The following is a 7240-nucleotide window of genomic DNA, read 5'->3' as shown; positions in this document are numbered from 1 at the left end:
TTTCTTTTGAAATTTTCTCATTTTCTTTTATAAATATCTTATTTTACTAACACGACTTTTCTTTTAAACTTTTACTTTTGCTTAATGATAATATAAATTTGCAACATAAAATTTGCCTGCGAATAATATCATTGCTACCATTATGAATAACTCGAGACTTAAGCTGAAAGCTATACAGTTGAGGGTTACGGGTGGGGGCGTACAGTGATGTATGAGAGCGACCTCCGGACTGTTGGACGTGGATGGACGTGACTGCTTATCCAAACAGACACCGTGTTTGCGATTCCCGGTAGAAATCCCAATAATAACTTTATGCTCAGCGGAGATCAAGGGAGATGCACATTATTAAAAATATTATTTTGTTTTCAAAATGGCACTCGTAAAAAGCCATACTCTTTATCCCAAAGCGTGTGGCGGCGAAGTAAAACTAAATAAATTCCAAAATTCCGCTTATTGTGAGCTCTGTGTGCGAGTGGAGGATATCTATGGCTGAGAACTTTGCGAGGAAAAACCATAAAATCGACGGCGGAGCAAGCGAGCGGGTTTCCTCCCGCGAGAGCTGGAAATGAGCTTGAGTCCACCAAAGGACATTTGCAGAGGCGTACGGGCCATTTTCCGATTGGGTTCTCATCATTTTAAGATTTTGTATAAAACAAAATATATTCAGATTGTTCGCTCTACAGCATTATTTTGGCGTTTTCTCTCTTGCGAAAACAGTGAGACAATCCAAGCCTCTATTTACACCTAAGGCCTTTGGATTGGGAGTCCAACTGCCAACCAGGGAGACGACCCGTACACCTGGACTGAGCTAATAACTTAACCTCTAGGTTAGACCGGGGCCAACATTCACTTTCCCGTCAGACGGAAGGCGTGATCAGACAAATCTCGTCTCGAAAGTCATTCCACCTGATTCGGTGTTGTTGCAAGAGTTGCATATGCGAGGTACAGGGCTTATGGGATTTTGGCTATTTGGGAGACATGGGCTATATTTTTATAATAAATCATCTTAACTATAGAAATTTATAGTGCTTTGAAGTCAGCTATATAGCTACACCAAATTTATATGGTTTACGATGTTCTAAGTCATCCGAAACATCCTCAACTTAAGGCCTATGTGTTCACCGCCGTACTACACCCAGAACTGGACATCGGCATACGAGAGGATAAAGAGCACAATTCGGTAGTAAAATGGTACTGTGTACGGACTGAGAGAATAAATCCCGAAATTACCGAGAGTACTTTACTCATGGGTTCATCTTCAAAAAAAGTTCATCCATCAAAAAAAAGTACCGGTACCGAGACTCGAACCCAAGACCTTCGGCATATTGAACCGCGCCTTTTGCTGTTTGGGCCGCCTTGGTTCGGTGAGAAAGTGGCGGTCATTTGTCCATATAAGCCACTCAATAGAATGAACTGTTCTAATGAACGAATGAACACGCGAGAGGACTATACTCTCGCAAAAGAGATTTTTCCTCACGTTTCTTTTCGTGAGGACTATCCCCTCGTTTTTTAACTTTGGGTGGTTCAGAGGCAAGTCTACAGATATGTGGTGATGTTTTGAGTCTTCTGTGGAGTCCCGGGAGTTACAGTCGATGGGTCTACCGCCGTAACAAGGCAGAGGTCTGTGGTTTTTGACCTCAGATCTTTTCCGGATAACCTCAAGGAGGTTCAGGGACATGTCTACCGATATGTGGTGCTGTTCTGGGTCTTCTGTAGAGTCCCGGGAGTTACGGCCGATGGGTCTATCGCCGTAACAAGACATAGGTCGGTGGTTTTAGACCTCACATCATAATCGGACAGCCTCAGGGAGGTTCAGAGGCAAGTCTAATGATATGTGGTGATTTTTTGAGTCTTCTGTATAGTCCCGGGAGTTACGGCCGATGGGTCTACCGCCGTAACAAGACATTGGTCGGTGATTTTAACCTCAGATCATATCTGGATAGCCTCAACATTGACCAATGAAATCCACAAATTCAAAACACTTTTGGTAGGGGAAGGTGGGGCAAGACGACCATACGGGGCAAGAGGAACAATCGCTCGTACGGCCGTCATTTTTACAATTTTGATTAGGGGAAGGTGGGGCAAGACGACCATATGGGGCAAGAGGAACAATCGCTCGTACGGCCGTAATTTTTACAATTTTGATTATTTCCAGTATGAGGAATTGTTGCTAGCAATGCAATTAGCTGATTCTACTACCACATAACCGCCAAAACGACGTAAACGACACGGGGCATGAGATTTAATGAAGTTTTTTTCAAAACCTTTGTTTTCTTATAATATTTGGAAAGTACAAAATAAGGCTTAGGGTTCGATTTAAGGCTCATTTTATCAAAATGCTATTTTTCCTAGATCAGTAGTGTCCCTACCAATGACTTGCACCTATTATAAAGTATGATTTAACTTTTGGCTATTTTTGTTGAGAGCTTTTAAAAAACCTTGTCCAGGTGGGGCAAGTGTACCATATGGATTTTTATTATGGAAAAAATACGAATTGCTGCAACATCATATTTTATTGGGAAATAAATACATAAATGTACTTAAAAACTGATAAACAATTGATAAAAAAAAATCCGTAAAAAATATAGTGATATTATGAAAATTTCCTTTTTTTTCATCTAAGTAATAATTTGTTTTTGTATAAACGTTCAATTTTTTAGTAAAATATTATTAATTAATCTAAAAATTAAAGAAACGTTTCAAATACATTCTAATCTGATGTACCTATGTGATAACAGTTCAATTGTTAGCAAATTAACATGTTATTTCATGCATTGTTCCTCTTGCCCCAACGGGTTGTTCGTCTTGCCCCACTAGTTGAGAAGAACGTACGGAAAATCATTTTTTTTTTAATCAATTTTTTACATTAAAAAACAGGATTTTTTTAAAACTTCTTCTATCAAAGTCTTAGTCAAGACCTGGAATAAGATGATTATAAAAAAATCCGACAGATTTTTAACGTTTTTGATGGGTTATAACGAGCATTTCCTTAGCTTGTTACACTTGCCCCACTTTCCCCTATATCCAGTATGAGGAATTGTTGCTAGCAATGCAATTAGCTGATTCTACTACCACATAACCGCCAAAACGACGTAAACGCCACGGGGCATAAGATTTAATGAAGTTTTTTCAAAACCTTTGTTTTCTTATAATATTTGGAAAGTACAAAATAAGGCTTAGGGTTCGTTTTAAGACTCATTTTATCAAAATGCTATTTTTCCTAGATCATTAGTGTCCCTACCAATGACCTGCACTGCCCCTGATCACATAAATGTCCCATATGCATTTTCATCGATTTTGAGTTATTGATGCAGTTTGCACAGAAAAAAATAATGTAAATTTGGAAGCTTTAATTTTGGAAGGTTGAATATCCCGCATAGTCATGAACTATATAACTACTTTATGACAAATAGTTACTCAACTATTTATCAAATGGTCTCTACTATTCATTAAATTGTAACCCAACTATATATGTACGATATATCAAACCATTAATTCCATTCCCAAAATAGTTTTGGTCGATTTTACTATATGAGAAATTAGTTGTTAGGCAGAAAACTATATGAGGTTTTCATACATATGTAAATATTTTTATAAACTTGGATTTTACGTCAGATAGTCATTGCCCAAAAAATAGACTATTCCCTATATAGTTTCTGAGAAACTACTTTACCGACACTACTTTGCCGACACTTTAAAAAAGACCGCAAAAATGAACCCTACAATTGTTGTGATAACTACTTCGGATATAATCAAATTTGATTTTTAAGTTCTATCGGTAGTTGGAGAATGTTTACCGCCATTATATGTGATGTTATTTACGTTGCTGCCGAACTGCTGCCGCCTTATCCGATTGATCTATATCTGTTGGTGGTTTTTCAGTGGTTTTGGTGACATGTTGTGTTAGAAGGGAGCAAGCTCGGGGGCAAGTATTTTCGATAAGTCCAAGTAGTCCAAACAATTGACTCATTTTATAGTGAACAGTAATAGTCCACCATGTAGTACACATATTTTTGGTGTATGGTAAGAACAGCATGCCTACTTTTTCTGGAATAGTGAAAGTCAATTTCATGAGCCCTCGTAACATTTTTCTTCTTTTGGGGAGTTTTCTGATAATCTGAGGAGAAGTGGGGTGTTGAAGGTTCTCTATCATCCAGAGGAATCGACTGTGATCAATTTACTTGATAAAAGTTGAAATTTTGTACCAATCGTTTAACATATAGTTGGATTATATAACAAACTGTAATTGTACTCCATACTGTTGAAATATTGTTTGAACTATTTGGACTTATAGAAATTTTTAATTCAAAATAGTATGGTGTATAGTAATTTTACTTCATGTAAGTTGACAAATTATTTGGATTTTACAAACTTATCGAAAAAAATGTGGCCGCCATCAATTGTGTTCTACTATAGCATTTATAGTAGGTTTTTAGTTCTTACAGGTTCTGACTATAAAAATCTAAAATCTGTGGAATTTTGCTATATTGTTCTCAATAAAGTTGATAAATTGTTTGAACTATTTGGACTTGTACATTTTTTCGTTGAGTCACGTTGTCTAAACAATCCGAACTGTTTAGTGTAAGGTTATTGTACCCCAAATAGTTCAAAAATAGTTAGAATCATTAGATTTACTTCAATAAAAACGTCATCATTTGACGATCAGTTTCGTTCCCGCATAAAGATTTCTGATGAACTTACAGTAAATTTTAACGTTACAAAACGATAAAATATATTGTCATTTTGACAGTGTTTTAACAGTAGACAGCATCGTTTTTTAAGATAATTTGCGTCGTATTTTGGGACTTTACCATAAAAAAGGGGGGTTGTTATGCACCGGTACCATAAAAATTTCGAAATTTTTCCATACATTTTTTTTCCAAATACGACGCATTTTACTGTTAATCTAATGTTGCATTTTTCATTGAAAAACTTGCCCTGACTATAGAAAACATCATACATTTACAACAAATACAGTAACCTTTACAATGGATTTCACAGTAAATGTATAGTTCTTCAAGATTTTTTCCCTGCTAAATAGTACTGTTTAAACTATATTCGTACATTGAAATAAATAATAACTACAGCAGGTTTTATTGTACTTTTATTTTATTTATGGTATGTTTTACGGTATTTTCCTTAAATTAACAGTATGTTTTATTTTATTTTAGTTTCATTTACACTGTTTTTTAAATTGAACTTCAAAAATGAAACAATTTATTAGAAACAAACCAAGCTTTTCTTATTACTCATCACTCACAACTCCCGTCAGGATTTTCGTCACCGCCGTCCGTCCAGCATCTCGCCATTCAGGAAGGGTTTCCTTTAATCACCGCCGCGGTCGAGTTGAAACTGTCGTTGGGCTCCCTCCGACGTTTTCTTTCGTAATTCCGCTTCAAGCTGTCGGCTAAAAGCTCCGTTTTGTCGAGACTGCAAATGTAAAAAAACACAATTAGAATCAATTTACACAGCCTGTATCCCACAACTTACGTCCACTTCTTCATCTTCAAATGTCCTGCTGCTTCAGGAATTAACGTTGCCACCAAGAAAGGAACCATGATGGCAAACTGGAATGTCCGCATTTCACGTCTACGAGCATCCGCGTTGGAAGTAGTAGACTCTGTAATCGAAAAAAAACAATACGTTAAAAATAGGTAACCTAAAAGAAAACACATCGGCCTGCCCAAGCAAGCCACGGAAAATGTCTACTGCTACAAATGAGAAAAGCTCGGAACTTAACCTCAAAGGTAAATTGTTGCACACCCTGGACTAACGAAGCAACCCATTCAAGCAATCGAAGCAACCATCAATCATTCAAGCATTCATTCACGATTCTACTTCTGACACTCGAACAAGATAGAATCAAATAAATTTAGCTCTCACGAAATACAACATAAATAAACCAAATGAACTTTTTGACAGGTGTCAGTGCCGGGACTCAAAATTTTGTTCCGGTTGTTCCGTTTCGCATGGACACAAACACGGTTAGGAGCACGACAAGGACACGGCCACGGGAATGGCCAGGAACAGGCACCTACACGGCCAGGGACACGAAAACGGCCAGAAGCACAGACACGAACACGGTCAGGAGTTCGGACAAGGACACAGCCTAGAGCACGGCTACGGGAACGACAAGGAACAGGCAACTACGTGGTCAATTGCGCGTACACGAACACGGACAGATGCACACTTATCCGAAAAAAACTCAGGTTTTGACGTTTCGCGCAATCGGAAGCAAATTCAAATTCAAAAAAAGAAATGTTAAGTCGTGAAAACGACACCTATCAAACCACTGAGTTCTTTGAGCTCATTTGCTACGTCACAGTTTTCTTGCCTACTGCGGAGTGGGATTCCGCCCCGTGGCTCTATCCTTTTCCAATAGAATAAAATGTCAAATACTCACACGAAGATGTTCGAACTCCTCGTAGCTTTTCCAGATCGAGCACTTGGCATCTTGGAGGCCTCCATTCGGAATGGATTATTGACGGTGGCCGGAAATGTCCGCAGTATGCGCCGGGTCTGCGTTTCCACTGCGGGTTTTGTCCCGTAACCGAACAGCTCCACACGCCCACTGAAAAAGACACAAATAATACATAAGAATAGCTTGACAATTTTTCGAAGCAGGCCATGGCAACAACCTGCTGTTGCTTCAGGGGGATTCCGCCCTCTCCAAAATTAATAAAACTCCAAAAACTTACCCAAATGTGAGAAAAATCCGCCATCCCGGAGATGTTCCGGTTCGTTCACCCGGCGGATTTGATGACGGAGGTTATTTTTCATAAGCACACGCGACCCGCATAAAAATGTATGATGATTTGCACTGTTAAAACCATCCAATTACAATACATATTACAATATTTATGGTAAGTTTATTGTTGACTTTTTCGAACTTTACTGGAATGGCGATGAAGCTACTATACAATTCATGGTTACAGATAATTGGAAGGTTTTGTTATTGGAAATGTTATAAATGGAAACAATAAAACTATCGTAAAATTCATGAATACAGCAAATCTTATGGTTTTTGTATTGGAAATCTCATAATGCATTTTTTCCAATTTTTGTTACATTACGTTCATTGTAATGTTATAGTTGCGTAGTGTGAACTTTTTAACGATTTTTTTAAATATAATAAAAGTATTTAAAACGAGTTATATTTCAAATACAAAACTTCACAAACGATTTTGTGAAAAACTCAAATCAAATCAAATTATTTTAAAACTTAAGCATTAAAACATTA

At 37.6% G+C, this 7240-nt stretch overlaps 1 long non-coding RNA gene across 1 annotated transcript; it reads right to left on the bottom strand.

Moving 5' to 3' along the window:
- Positions 1-5185: 5185 nt before the first annotated feature.
- Positions 5186-6792, bottom strand: LOC119765675. The gene is made up of 4 exons (XR_005276893.1): positions 6699-6792; positions 6404-6571; positions 5491-5620; positions 5186-5430 (listed from the first exon to the last, which is right to left on the bottom strand). It is a non-coding gene; the product is annotated as an uncharacterized LOC119765675 (long non-coding RNA).
- Positions 6793-7240: the final 448 nt, after the last annotated feature.

This window comes from Culex quinquefasciatus, chromosome 1 (genome assembly GCF_015732765.1).
Source record: "Culex quinquefasciatus strain JHB chromosome 1, VPISU_Cqui_1.0_pri_paternal, whole genome shotgun sequence".
In the NCBI taxonomy this organism is placed as follows: domain Eukaryota; kingdom Metazoa; phylum Arthropoda; class Insecta; order Diptera; family Culicidae; genus Culex; species Culex quinquefasciatus.
This window is presented reverse-complemented; position numbering and strand designations above follow the sequence as displayed.